This window comes from Martes martes (assembly GCF_963455335.1).
Source record: "Martes martes genome assembly, chromosome: 2".
In the NCBI taxonomy this organism is placed as follows: Eukaryota; Metazoa; Chordata; class Mammalia; order Carnivora; family Mustelidae; genus Martes; species Martes martes.
The window spans coordinates 172,561,971-172,576,504 of NC_137889.1; positions in this window are offsets into that span (position 1 = coordinate 172,561,971).

Consider the following 14,534-nt stretch of genomic DNA (forward strand, 5'->3'; position numbering starts at 1 on the left):
TGCATATTCAAATACCTCAAGGTTAGAAAAAAAAAATAGTAAGAAAAAAATCCAGTGTGAAGGAGCAAAAATCGATAGCTTTATTTGCTATGTTTTTCATGGATCAGCTATTCAAGTGGGAAATGCAATGAGGTCATTACTTTGATGAAGAAGAAAGTGTCTTCCACAGTATGAACTCTGCATGCCATTCACATCGCTTACCTCATGAGAAAGAATGTAAGTTACACGGGCAAGGTTTATCCCCATAGTGCCAAGGAATCTAGCTATATCGAAGCCATAACTCCTGGCTAATCTCAGGGTAGTGTGTGAAAATGAATTGTATTTGTTAAACCTGGCGCTGATCATGATGAATTGTAATTACAAGAGTACCATCAATTCGGTTATCTTACTGAAATGCCATTTTGCATTCAGAAAGAAAGTTCTCGCAACCTATACGTAGTAAGAAATTAAGAGTTTAAAAATGTTTTAAAATGTTTAAAAACAAAACACAAACCAAAAAAAGAGATTAGACAATGGCCCTACACTCAATTTATTGAATCTGATGGAAAGGTGACATAGGGAAGGTCATCCACTGACTGTGTGGATTTCTGACACTATACCATTAAGAATGTTTGGAAGATATAAGCAGGTTTGGGTATCAAAACTGATGGTTGTTTGAAATTAACATAATAGTTCCCATGCCCCAGAGTCTTTTCTCGTAATAGTAGATCTGTTCTTTCTTGTTGTTCTGCCATCAGTAGCAATCCCATCTCTAGGACTGCTTCTGATGAGAGCCCTAAACAAATTCCGTACAATCCAGGGAGTTTTCCTCCCAAGGGTCAACTTCTCCAGGAAGTAAGTGTATTTGAAGGCCATTTTGAGATTTTACATTAACTCTCTGAGGTTCTCCCTGCCATGTTTCTTAGTACTTCTAAGTTCTTGAAATAATTTGCAAAATGGTATTCTTTCTTTTCGTAGAGATTTATTTATTTTAGAGAGGGGGAGAGAAAGAGGCAGTGAGGGGGAGGGGCAGAGGGAGAGGGAAAGTGAGGGAAAAAGTCTCAAGCAGACTCTCACGCTGAGCGTGGAAACCAACACACGGCTTGATCCACCACCCTGAGATCATGACCTGAGCTGAAACCAAATGTCCAATGCTTAATTGACTGCACCACCCAGGCACCCAGCAAAATGATATTATAATGGCAATTATATTCTCTATTAATGATCTACAGTTAACTGTAAACATTACTGGATATCAGTGATACTCATTGGTGATGGCTGATCAGTTAGCTAACATTGAGCAAATATTTTCAAATATTAGATCATTCCCATTAAAATATTTTTTTAAAAATGCTGTCATTCACTGCTTGACCTTATCTATGCTGTGTGGTGAATAATGATGTTAAACTCTTCTGATGACATTGGGCATTGAATCTTTAACGTATGATGTCTAAAATAAAGATGACAATAGAGTCTTTGATGGTCAGACCAAGCTGGAGCATCGTCTAACACTGAGGGCCTTGGATCCAGATGCTGTATGACAAAAGTGGCATCACCAAGCAGGAGGGCCTAACCTGAGACCAGGATAGTAAGGACACGCAGAGAATATGATGCCAGGAACACATGTCACCTTCACCTTGTCCTTACCTCTCACCTTCTCCTATCTTCTCCTCTTTCCCTTCGCAGCTTAGGACCCATGGCCCATGATTGCAGCCAATTTCCTGCGAACAGCTTGTTATCCTCGCTCCATTTACTCCTTCCATCACAACTGCCAGGCAAAGGGGATGACCGAGGATCAAACTACCTATCTACTTCTCCACTGAGATGCCCAGACTATGGCGCTTGTGGGAAATCATAAAACTGCATACATTAAAAAAAATTTTTTTTAAAGATTTTATTCATTGGACAGAGAGAGAGAGAGCACAAGCAGAGGGAGTGGCAGGCAGAGGGAGAAGCAGGATCCCCACTGAGCAGAGAGCCTGACACGGATGTGGGGCTCGATCCCAGGACCCCGGGATCATGACCTGAGGTGAAGGCACCCCATGACTGCCCACACTGAGTCCACTGTAGACCAATAGTCTCCAACCTCCACTGGTCCCATAATATAGCCTGGTAGTCATTCCGTATTTTTCAGGGTGGTTCTCTGTGCCAGGCTTCACAGAATCCTACCTCTCTTCACTTCACGTTCCTCCAACCTCTGACACCAGCATACAACCCTCCTTCCTATCCACAGACAAGACAGTGCTCTTGAGCTAGGCACTCCACTACCCTGGCCAGTGGTATACCTGGGCTGGGAGGAAGTTCTGATTTGTAACGCTTGTCAGTTTCCATGGTATAAATATTTCCACCGTGGCTGGATTCAAGCTTATAACGTATATTAGCCAGTTCTCAAAATTTCTGAACACTTAAACATTGGCTCCCGTGAGCTGGTGGGAGATGACTTCAGCATACACGGCAGGAAACCCAGAAACTTCAATAGGTCCAGAACACCTTCTCCTCCTTCACCCTCTGTTTCAAAGCAAGAGAGGTCTCTCTCGTTCTCCCACCTAAAGTGAAAGACTCCCTCCTGTTTTTTAGAAGTATCTTTTTCCATATATTAAAATCCATCTCTCTTACATCTTCAACCTCCCCCTCTTTATTGGCTAATTTTTTGTCTTTTTGTCATTTAATTACCTAATTCTCTCCCACCCTTTTGGCTTCTTTTAAGAAAACTCCATTTGATTCCCCATTTCTGTGCAGCTATGTCACACACTCATTTCTTCAAAGAATTGTTCCCACCATCTTATCTTCAGATCACTCATCTACTTACTGGAATCTGGGTTTCCACTGAAATCTCAAAGTTCCTTGTCAGTGTATTCAACAGAGAATTCTCAGTCTTTATTCTACTGATTTGTCTTCAGCATTTGACACATCTGACCACTTCTTCCTCTCCTTGGCTTCTGGGACACAATGGTTCTCTGATTCTTCTCCTTCCTCTTGGCTTTGGTCTCCGATGCAGGCTCCTCCCTTCTGTCCTTTTCTTACTTGTGGGTGCTCCCCACGAGTTTAACCTGAGATCCTTTGCTTCTCATTCTGCTTTCCCAGGACCTCATCCTGCCGTGGTTTCAATTCCCATCTCTAGGTTGACGATGACTCACTGGTGCATGGCTTTAGGCTAGTCCTTCTCCTGACATTTAGATACGTACCACCCACCAGGCACGTTCATTCGGAGATCTTCAGAGACATGTCCAACTTAAAATCTCCCAACCTCCTCCCCTTCTGTGCTCTCAACTCAGTTAATGAGTTCAAGTTGTCCATGCCAGAAACCTTGGAATAATCCTTGAATCCCTCTAGTATCTCATTCCCATTAATCACAAAGTCCTGCTGACTCAACTTCCAAACTATTTCTTCCAACTCTCTACCTCTCATCGTCCACAGAGTTACCAGCCTGGTTCAGTCCCATTATTTCTCTACCAAGTTTACCCTCCTTACTAGTCTCTTGTCTCCAGGCTTGCCTCATCCTAATCATTCTCCATTCTGCAGTGATCTCTAAAAAACGAATCAGATCGTGTCACTTGCCTCCTCAAAAACTTTTGATGGTTCTCCATCATTTCTGGGACAGAGACCAAACTCTAATATTATCTATGAGCCCCTGGGTGGTCTGACCCCCATTTCCAAGCCTCTCCTTTCTTCCCACCTTGTTCCCATTGATCTAAATTCTTTTCAGGTCCTATATATGCCATGTGCTGTTTCATTTCTTTGAATATACTATTTACTTTGTCAGGGATACCATAATTTACCCCCCGCTGCTTCCTGTCTTTCTTCCTCTGACTCTTACTCATTCTTACAAGTTACTTCCTGCATAAGTGCCACGGACCCACTTCCCTTCACTTCTGCAACCATTGCATTTCACCACTGCACTTAACACAATGATTGTTTTGCGCCTCATCTCCTTCATAGATACTAATCTCCCTGAGGACAGGAAGCATGTCTATGGTCTTCACCACCGTATCCCCATTGATTTTAATCAAGAAACCCCATATCCATTAGCACACACAGTCCTTGGCAATTGCTAATCTACTTTTTGTCTCTATGGAATTCACCCCCCTCAGCAAGCTGATGGTGAGGAATATTCAGCCCGGATCTACTACTGACTTCTAAAATAAGAACATTAACTTAGTGATTCGAGACAAATTATTAAACCCTCTTGCGCCTTATTTTCCTTAATTTTGAAAGGATGTCTACTCACTGAAGAACAAAGCCCACAAGACGACCTGCAGTGTTTAATAAACTGCCTATATATTCCTTGACTTCCTATCAAATTTTGTGTCGCTCAGTTTCTTATTTCTTGTTTTGGCCAATTCACAGAATTTTCAATTTCATGAGTGTTGGTTTCTGTTACTAGAAGCAAAGCTTCTCATTATGCTTTGAAGAAACTCCCATTCTGCCCTGGCAGGTTCCTCAGATCCCTGCCTTCTGCTTAGTGTCCTCTCTGCTCTCAGAACAGGAGTTTCTTCCACTCCGATCTCAAGGAATTTGGGTCCCGGCAAGTTAACTTTTTCAAACTTGTCTTACATACAATGTTGTATTGCTCTCATTCAAATCCTATCTTTCAATGAACAATTTTTTAGATCTTTAATTTTTGTTTTCCAAAATAGTTAATGAAAAATAACAGTGAAAAAATTAGAGACATAAAAAATAATGATGTGTATCATTTTAAGGGAAAAATACATCTACCATCTCCAAGAACCCCTTGGCTGCTTGTGAACTGTAACTGGAGAGAAAGGCGGATTCATTCACCTGTTCCCCAAGGATCATACTTAACATTAATCGAAGACTCTGATGTACCAGGGACAAAGCTAAAATTTATTTACATTACTTTCTTTAAACTCAGGGCAACCCAACAAAATAGGAAATATTGCTACCGCCCTTTTACAGGTAAGGAAACTCAAACTGAGAGATTAAATGACTCATCCAAGGTCAGACAGCCAGTAATTGAAGATGAGGACCTTGGTCAGTCTCTGACCAGAATCCGTTATGTTCCTTCTGGGGAAAAAATTAATTGTTAAAGTTAAATGATAATTTAATCTCATGCTGTCTGTCCTGAAAAATAGCATAAAGTTCTGATTTAAATGTTTACAACATCCAATTTGAATATCTCTTTGATAATAGGAAAATATAACTCCGTTTATTTTTTTTAAGATTCTATTTATTTATTTATTTATTTGACAGAGAGAGACACAGTGAGAGAGGGAACATAAGCAGGGGGAGCAGGAGAGGGAGAAGCAGGCTTCCTGCTGAGCAGGGACCCCGATATGGGGTTTGATCCCAGGACCCTGAGACCATGATCTGAGTCAAAGGCAGACACTTAATGACTGAGCCACCCAGGCACCCCTGTATGTATGTTTCAACATGGGCCCCTTGAGAAACACTGGTGCTTCCTAACCACCAATTTCATTACTTCTCCATTCAGAGTGTTCATGTGATATCATAGGATAGGACTGAACTGAGGAGGTTCAATAGCCAAAAAGACCAGCTATTAATCTTACCCCTCTTATTTCCTTTGCATACACAATGCTAGAGGCACAAAGTCAAACTGTGTCTTACTTTCATTTTTGTAATGATTTCCATTTGGATATCAAATATCCATCGATATTTAGATGCCTGGCATATAGTAAGCACTCACTCACTATATATCCATTGAATGAATTGATGTGTTTTCTCCCTTTTGGAACTCTAGGGTACTTGCGTCCTAAAGTCAGGACCTGCAAAAAGAGAAGTTTAAAATAAAAGAGTCCTAAGGAACATTCAGCATTGTTATTCCAGGAGTCTGTACGCTCCATTCAGTTCTAAAATATATGACGCACTTGCTCCTTTACTGTTTCAGCTATGTTAGTCTTGTTTCCTTAAGCAGATTTCAAGCAAGGACTGTCATTCAATTTTCATATAAGCCCCATGGAGCCTAGGGCAGTGCTGGCCTTATAGTAGATAATCTATCAAAATGCACATCACATTCTCTTACAAATGGCAAAGGCTCAAAAATATTTGTTAGTATGTTATGAAAATTATTTTCAAGTTGATGAATTTTGTTGGAACCACCAACAGCCTCTTTCTTTCTGATTTTCATAAATTGCAACTTCATTTTTCTCCCAGGTTAACAAGAATGTAGTAAATGAATTATAATTTTATACTTAAAATTTTAAGCCAGGTAAATATATACAACATAACAGCATTATAAAGAATTACTGTGCTAGGGCGCCTGGGTGGCTCAGCATGTTAAGCGTCCGACTTGTGATTTCAGCTCAGGTCATGATCTCATGGGTCCTGGGATGGAGCCTCACCTCCAGCTCCGAGCTCCACGCTTAGCAGAGAATCTGCTTGAGATTCTCCCCCACTCTCCCTCCCCCAACCCACACATGGGCAAGCACACTCTCTCAAATAAACAAATAAATATTTAAAAATAAATAAATAGTTACTTGGCTGTCATCGTGATGTCTATAAACCAGACCAAGTTAATTTGATTGCATGGTTTATATGGGTTTGATCTCAATCATATTCTACCAGTTTTTTTCAGACAACTTTTTGATGGAGATATAATTGGAATGCTTAAATTCAACTTTTTAGAAGTATACAACTCAATGGTTTTTAGTATGTACCCAAAGTTGTCCATCTATCACCACTACCTTATTCCAGAACATTTTCATCAAAAAGAAATCCCATATGCATTAGCGGTCATTCCTCCAGACCCTCCCCCTACTCCGGCAACCAGTAATCTAATTTTTGTCTCTATGGATTTGCCTATTTTGGACGTTTTGTATAAATGGAATTATACAATAGGTCACCTTTTAAGTTTGATTTCTTTCACTTGGTGTGATGTTTTCAAAGTCCATTATGTTGTATTATGTATCAGTTCTTTATTCTGATCAGTTGCGATAAGATAGGCCATCGTACAGATAAACCACATTTTGTTCATCTAACCATCAGCTGATGGATATTTGGGTTATTTCTACTTTTGGGCTGTTGTGAATAGTGCTTCTACCGACATTCGTGTACAAGTTTTCATTTGAACACCTTTTTTTCAGTTCTCTTGGGTAGGAAAGGAATTGCTGAGTAAAATGGTAATTTTATGTTTACATTTTTGAGGAACTACTAATCCGTTTTCCGAAGCAACTACACTGTCTTGCATTCACACCAGCAGTGTCAAAGGATTCCAGTTCCTCTGTGTCCTCACTAACACATTATTTTCTGATTTTTTTTTAAAATTCTGATCACCCTATAGTGTGAAATGGTTTTTCATTATGATTTTGATTTGCATTTCCCTAATGACTACTGATGCTGAGCATCTTTTCATGTGTTCATTGGCCATTTGTATATTTTCTTGGGAGAAATGTCTTCAGCATCTTTGCCTATTTTTTAAATTGGGTTATTTGTTATTCTTTATTTTTGAGTTGTAAGAGTTCTTTATAACTGGATACAAGTCCCTTATCAGATACATAACTGAAAATATTTTTAGCCCGTTCTGCGGGTTATCTTTTCATTGTCTTGATAATCGGTGTCCTTTACATGACTAATGTTTGTATTGTCTTTTTTTAAGTTTTTACTCTAGATGTTGTATATTTTAAACTTTTGATGGAATCCAATTTATCTGTTTTTTCTTCTGCTGCTTGTGCTTTGGGTGTCATACCTATGAAATCATTAACTAATACAAAGCCACCAATACTTAGTCATGTGTTTTCTCCTAAGTGTTTCATTGCTTTAGCTCTTACATTTAGGTTTTGGGGTTAATTTTTGCATATAACGCATGCCCTAACATTTTAAATTTTCCATGTGTAATCATATATGCTATAGAAGTTTATACAGAAGTCGCACAAAGGTGCCTGGGTGGCTCAGTGGGTTAAGTCTCTGCCTTCGGCTCAGGTCATGATCTCGGGGTCCTGGGATCAAGTCCTGCATCGGGCTCTCTGCTCGGCAAGGAGCCTACTTCCTCCTCTCTCTCTACCTGTCTCTCTGCCTACTTGTGATCTCTCTCTGTCAAATAAATAAATAAATAAACTCTTTAAAAAAAAAAAAAGAAGTTGCACAAAAGATTATAGATTTCAGTAGTGGGAAATGACAGTTTTCAAGTAATCAGGCTTATTAAATAAGAATTCACAGCAAACACACTTAATCGTAACAAAAAAATTAATCAGAAATGTTCCTGTCTTGAAAGTAAGAAGTGCAAATATAATAACAAAACTCCTTTGTATATTACATTAAATTCAGTAACTTTTTCGTAGCATTTGTTTAATCTTTATCAGCAGAAATTCCATTTCCAGTAGGTAAGAGAACTTTTGATAACCTTACACAGTATCTTATGTTTTCAGAAAAATAGCTAAATTTAAGATGTTCTGTTCAAGTAGAAAGAAATAATGAGCAAGCTTAGAACCATTTCCTTACTCAGCAGTTGATATTGGAATGTTTATCTGAAGCAGAGTAATGTCAAGGTATCTATTCATCAGACCTCCTGAATACCTTTCCTGAACAGACATTTCAATTTGAAAGAATTTTACCAGCAGTGTAAACTGCATGCCCAGAGAAATGGAACAGACGGCAGCAGGATTCAAGAACAGAACAAAGAGGCAAAGATCAAGCACGTTTGGCAAACAGTAGGTCCCTGTGTCTGAAACAACGTGAGGGCTTTGCAGCCATCCCATCTGAGAACTTTTCTGTCAGCCGGAGTTTGAAGTCTAAAGCACAAAACTCACTTTAGAGATGAAGTCACTGTTAAATTACTGGGGTTAAATGTATCACAGTTACGGATTCTCTATAATTAGCATGGCTTATTTTCCAGAATCGTATTTTATATTAATTCTCTACTAATGCAAGCTGTTGGAAAAAAATTGACAATGATTTTTTTTAAAAAAAGTACATTCTCCTGAAGTACATTCTCCTGGTTTTTGGTTGTTGTTTTGTTTTTTTTTTTAGTTAATTAAAAACTAGAGTTGGGGAGATTTCACACAGAGATTGAAATATAAGTTATTTTTAGTTTTTAATAAAATGTGGAAGATCGGCTGTGGGGCACTGGTGGGTCCTGAAATACCATTTATTTCATGTTGTCAAGGCCCTTTCGGTAAGTGTACCTTTCATGCTCCAAAGAAAGCCTCTTTCAGCAACTGCAGGTGAGAACATTTCGACCTGGGACATATACAAAATCACATGTGACCTTGAGATTGTTCTTTGGGGACAGTGGTGCCCAATTTTCTTCTCACTGTCATTATGGTTGAAATTTAAGATGTTTTGTTGGGGTGCCTGGGTGGCTCAGTGGGTTAAAGCCTCTGCCTTCAGCTCAGGTCATGATCTCAGGGTCCGGGGATTGAACCCTGCATCGGGCTCTCTGCTCGGCAGGGAGCCTGCTTCCTCCTCTCTCTCTGCCTGCCTCTCTACCTACTTGTGATCTCTGTCTGCCAAATAAATAAATAAAATCTTTTTTAAAAATAAATGAATAAAATGTTTTATTATCAGAAGGTTTTTGCGCTTAAGATTGAGAGTAGGTTGACAAGGGTTGTGGAAGCAAGCCCGCCTTGCTAGGGAATGATCATTCCATGTTTTCTGTTTTCTGGCATCATGAAAGTTGGTGAGCATGTCTTTCCTTGGATTCTCTGAAATACTTTTTGGAGACAGTCATTTATTTTTTACTTGAAAACATACTATGGGTGTGCTTTTCAGATTGGGGTACCAATGAAAGCTTTGTGGCAGAGATTATCTTTTTTTTTTTTAAGATTTTTATTTATTTATTTGACAGAGAGAGACACAGTGAGAGAGAGGACACAAGCAGGGGGAGTGGGAGAGGAAGAGGCAGGCTTCTGGCTGAGCAGGGAGCCTGATGCGGGGCTCGATCCCAGGACCCGGGGATCATGACCTAATCCAAAGGCAGATGCTTAATGCCTGAGCCACCCAGGTGCCCCCGGCAGAGATTATCTTGTTAGCGCTATAGCCCCAGTGTCTAGAATACTGTCTGGTATGGTGTTCGATTAATAATTACCAAATAAAAGAGAAGAGGAAGAAGGAGGAAGAAGGGAAAGAGGAGGGGGACAAAGAAGAAGGAAAGGAAGAGGAAGGGAAAAGAGTAAAAGGGAAGGTAAGGAGGCAAAAAAAAGAAGCAGAAGTAGAAGAACTAGTAGGGGAAAGGGAACGAATGAATCCACATTGCAAGGAATATATAAATGGTGGAGGGACGTAAAGCTGAAGGACAAACATAGGGATATTTGGGGAGGATCAACTGTACTGAAGGAAGTGAGATGGGGAGGAGAATAGTATGTTCAAGTAAATACAGATATGTAATGGAGGAAGATGCAAATTCTGCATTAGGCAATAAACTTGTTCCCTGCCTTCACGGACTCATAGAATCACAAGTTGAAAAGGGATTAAAGAAGCCATTTGGTCACATCAGCCATATCTGATGCTTTAATCCAAGGTTGGCAAATTTTTTCTGAGAAAGATAAGAAATTTTAGGCTTTGAAGGGCATAGTCTCTACCACGATGGCTCCCTTATGCCATTTTAGCAGGAAAGGATGATACACATATACAATGTGTATTAAAAAATGGGTATGGCTGTGTGCCAATACAACTTTATTTAAAAAAAACAGGTGGTGGGATTTGGCCTGTAGGCTGTAGCTGTTGACCATACCTGCATATTTTCTACACTATTCAGACAATGCTTATCACCTCTGTCTATATCTGCATGACAGGGAACACACTTCTTTTCAGGGGAAAGCTATTCCGTTTTTGTATAACTGGCTATAGAAAGGCATTCTTTATATGAAGTAATAAAATCTGTTTTGGGGGTTATTATGGACTGAATGTTTGTCTCTCCCCAAAAATTATATGTTGAGGTCTAATCCCTAAAGTGTGATGATATTTGGAGGAGAGACCTTGGGGAGAGGACTGGGTCATGAGGGAGGAGTCCTCAGGAATGCAATCAGGGCCTGTGTAAGACGAGGACGGAGAGCTAGCTCACTGTTATGCAAGAAATTAGCAAGCAGTCTGCGACCCAGATGAGGGCTTTCAGAGGAGCCTGACCATGCTGGGCACCCTGATCTGGGACTTCCAACCTCCAGACTGTGAGATAGAAATTTGTAAGCCACCCAGTCCATGATAATTTGTTACAGCAGCCTGAACCAAGACAAGTACTATCCTAGTGTTTATTTGTTTGTTTGTTGTTGTTTAAGACACTCTAACCTAATGATTTAATATATGATGCTTTTTTTTAAGACAGCTTCTGTTTCTAGTCAATATGGAATCACAAGGATCTGATTTACTCTCCCACCTGAAACAACTAAAAAAAATGCACAAAATGTAGGAAACGGGAGTGTTCAAGATACTGATACTAGGCAACCAAGGACAGTGATCTCTGAGATGGAAAGCAAGTGAGATAAAACTCGAGTTGCCTCCAGCTTGCTGCCTACAGTACATTTCCGGGACTCCAGGAACTGGGAGCGCAAGCGGAGCCCGGCCATCTCTCTGAGTTGAGGAGATGGAATTGCAAGACCAAGGGAGCCAAGGTCAACAGCACGTACCAGCAGAGCAGAGGATCAGAGAGACAAATCTGGAGATGCGCAGACGGGCCCCTTTAATATTCAACTGAGTGCTCTCAGTGAACTTGTGTGAGGAAGTTACACAAGGCCAGGGAAAGAACCACCTGAAAAGATTATAGGAAAAAGTAAACACTTCTTGGAGCTCACCGAAGGCCAGAGATAGTCCCTGCTCCTAACAGCCAGGGTGGAAAACCTGAGAATTTACACATACTCTTTAGAATACTAAGGGGGTGCCTGGGTGGCTCAGTGGGTTAAGCCTCTGCGTTCAACTCAGGTCATGGTCTCAGGGTCCTGGGATCAAGCCTGGCATCGGCATCGGGCTCTCTGCTCAGCAGGGAGCCTGCTTTCCCCCCACTCCCACCCTGCACCCCCCTCCCCCCCCCCCCCCCGCCCGCCTCTCTGCCTACTTGTGCTTTCTCTTTCTGTCAAATTAAAAAAAAAAAAAAATCTTTAGAAAACTAAGACTTGCCTCCATAATGGGGGGAAATTATTCTTAGGTCAAATTCTCTTTTGGTCCCGGATAAATGAACTTTAAAGTTAGATCTGAGGGGCACCTGGGTGGCTCAGACGGTTAAGTGACTGCCTTCAGCTCAGGTTATGATCTGAGGGTCCTGGAATTGAATCCCACATGGCATCAGACTACCTGCTCAGAAGGGAACCTGCTTCTCCCTCTCCCTCTTCCACTCCCCCAGCTTGTGCTCCCTCTCTCAAATGAAAAGGTAAATTCAAAAAAAAAAAAAAGTTAGATCTAAAGGGTTCTGTTTTCAATATGTTTTTCCCTATACAAACATAACCTATGATAAAGTTTAATTTATAAATTAGGCACAGTAAAAGATTAACAACAACAATAATAAAACAGAACAATTTTTAAAATGTACTGTAATACAAGTTATTTGAATGCGGTCTCTCTTTCAAAATATCTTACTGAACTGTACTCACCTATCTTGTGATGACGTGAGATGATAAAATGCCTACGTGATGAGAAGAAGCGAGGTGAGTGGCATAGGCACCATGGACGTAGCGGTAGGCTACTCTTAACCTTCTAACAATGTATCAGGAGCATCAGCTGCTTCTGAACTTTGGTTGACCAAAGGTAATGAAACTGCACAAAGAGAAAATATGGAAAATGGGAAACCACTGTACAGAGATGGTGAGATACCCAACCATGGATGGTCCTTGCATTCTGACAGCACTCAGTCCAGAGTGAACACTGCTTCCTTGGGCCTACCACAAATCACCCAACCACAGCCACAATCCTATAATAGGTCCTTCCTAACACCCTCCTAATGAGAGGCCCTTCTCCCCATGGTGTGCATTCTCCTGCACTGCAATGAGTGATAAATCCAACTCGTTCAACTGCTGATGTGCTCTTGGTGGCTTTCGCTGCAGGGCTTTGCCAATTCGAATATGATATTTAATGTAATCTTCACAACAAGAGCATAAGGCTGAATTTATAGATGATCTTAAGGCTTCTAGAGGTTAATTTAATTCAGAATTACAGAGAGAAAGAGACGAATCAGGGATTTGAACACAGGCTCTTTGAATGTTTCTCACTATTTTGAATGACAGAAGACAGGGAGCAAGATAAAGAAGAAAATAAAGGTGTTTAAAAAGAGACAAAAGACTTTTTTTTTTCCTCATGCTCTTTAACTGTCACTTTCATGGAGCAACATCTCCATCTTGTGATATTTTATAATGCAGGTTTTTCATTAATTGGATTTTACAACTATAGTCAATGATTCAGATGTAACCAAGACTTAAGAGAATACATTTTGCTATTATTTGCCCCATAGGTGAAATAAAATGAAGCCATTCAATGAAAAACCACAACTAATGAGGAAAGAAATGGTTTTCATTGTCATCTGTGGTACTTTTTTTTCCTAGAGAGATGACCCCATTGTATGCTTTCACTTCAGAATAATATCCTTAGGATGCCTGAAGATCACATAGAGTAGATTGGTTGCCTGTACGTGAAGAAACTTTCAGGTTATTGGAGGATTAGTGTGGGAAATTTTTCACTGAATATTCTTCTGCAATTTGTATCAAATGTAAAACCAGGTAAGTAAATCACCAGTTCAAAACACAAGTTAAAATTTCTAAGGGTCAAAAATAAAATATACAGATAGACCCCTTTAATTTTTTTAAAGATAAGTAGTATCTGCAACAAAGGTACTACCCAAAATAAAATGAATTATCTGGCTTTTCATTCCTTAGTTGTAACTCAGATTCCTTAAATATGAGAATGTAGCAGCAGGAAAGAAACTAGGAAGAAGAACTCAGTTTAAAATGAGAAGGAGAGACACCTGGGTGGCTCAGTTAGTTAAGCATCTGACTCTTGGTCTCAGCTCAGTTCTTGATCTCAGGGTTGTGAGTTCAAGCCTCATGTTGGGGTCCACTCTGGAAAAAATGATAAGGACACAGATGGAAGAGGGGAAGAGAGGGACGCTTGGGTTGCTCAGTTGGTTAAGCATCTGCCTTCGGCTCAGGTCCTGCATCAGGCTCTTTGCTGGGCAGGGAGACTGCTTCTCCCTCTCTGCCTCTGCCTGCCACTCTGCCTGCTTGTGCTCTCTCTCTCTGACAAATAAATAAATAAAATCTTAAAAAAAAGAAAAAAAGAAGAAGAAGAGGGAAGAGAAACAGTTCATGCTGGAACCTGTGACTATAGCAATGAGTATATTGCTAAATAATTATTCTATCTGAATTTCAAGAAAACATTTTCTAAGTCACTTGAAAGAGTGTAATTGAAATTTTAGGACAAAATAGCATTGGCATATGGAGCAAGTATTGTACTGACATACTATGCTAAAAATTATTTGCTGGGGGGCACCTGAGTGGCTCAGTTGGTTAAGTATCTGACTCTTGATTTCAGATCAGATCATGATCTCAGGGTCTGAGATCAAGCCCCGTGTCAGGCTCTGTGCTCAGTGAGGAGTGTGCTGGAGAGTCTTTCTCTCCCTCTCCCTCTGCCCTTCCCCCAGCTAACACTATCTCTCTCTAAAACAA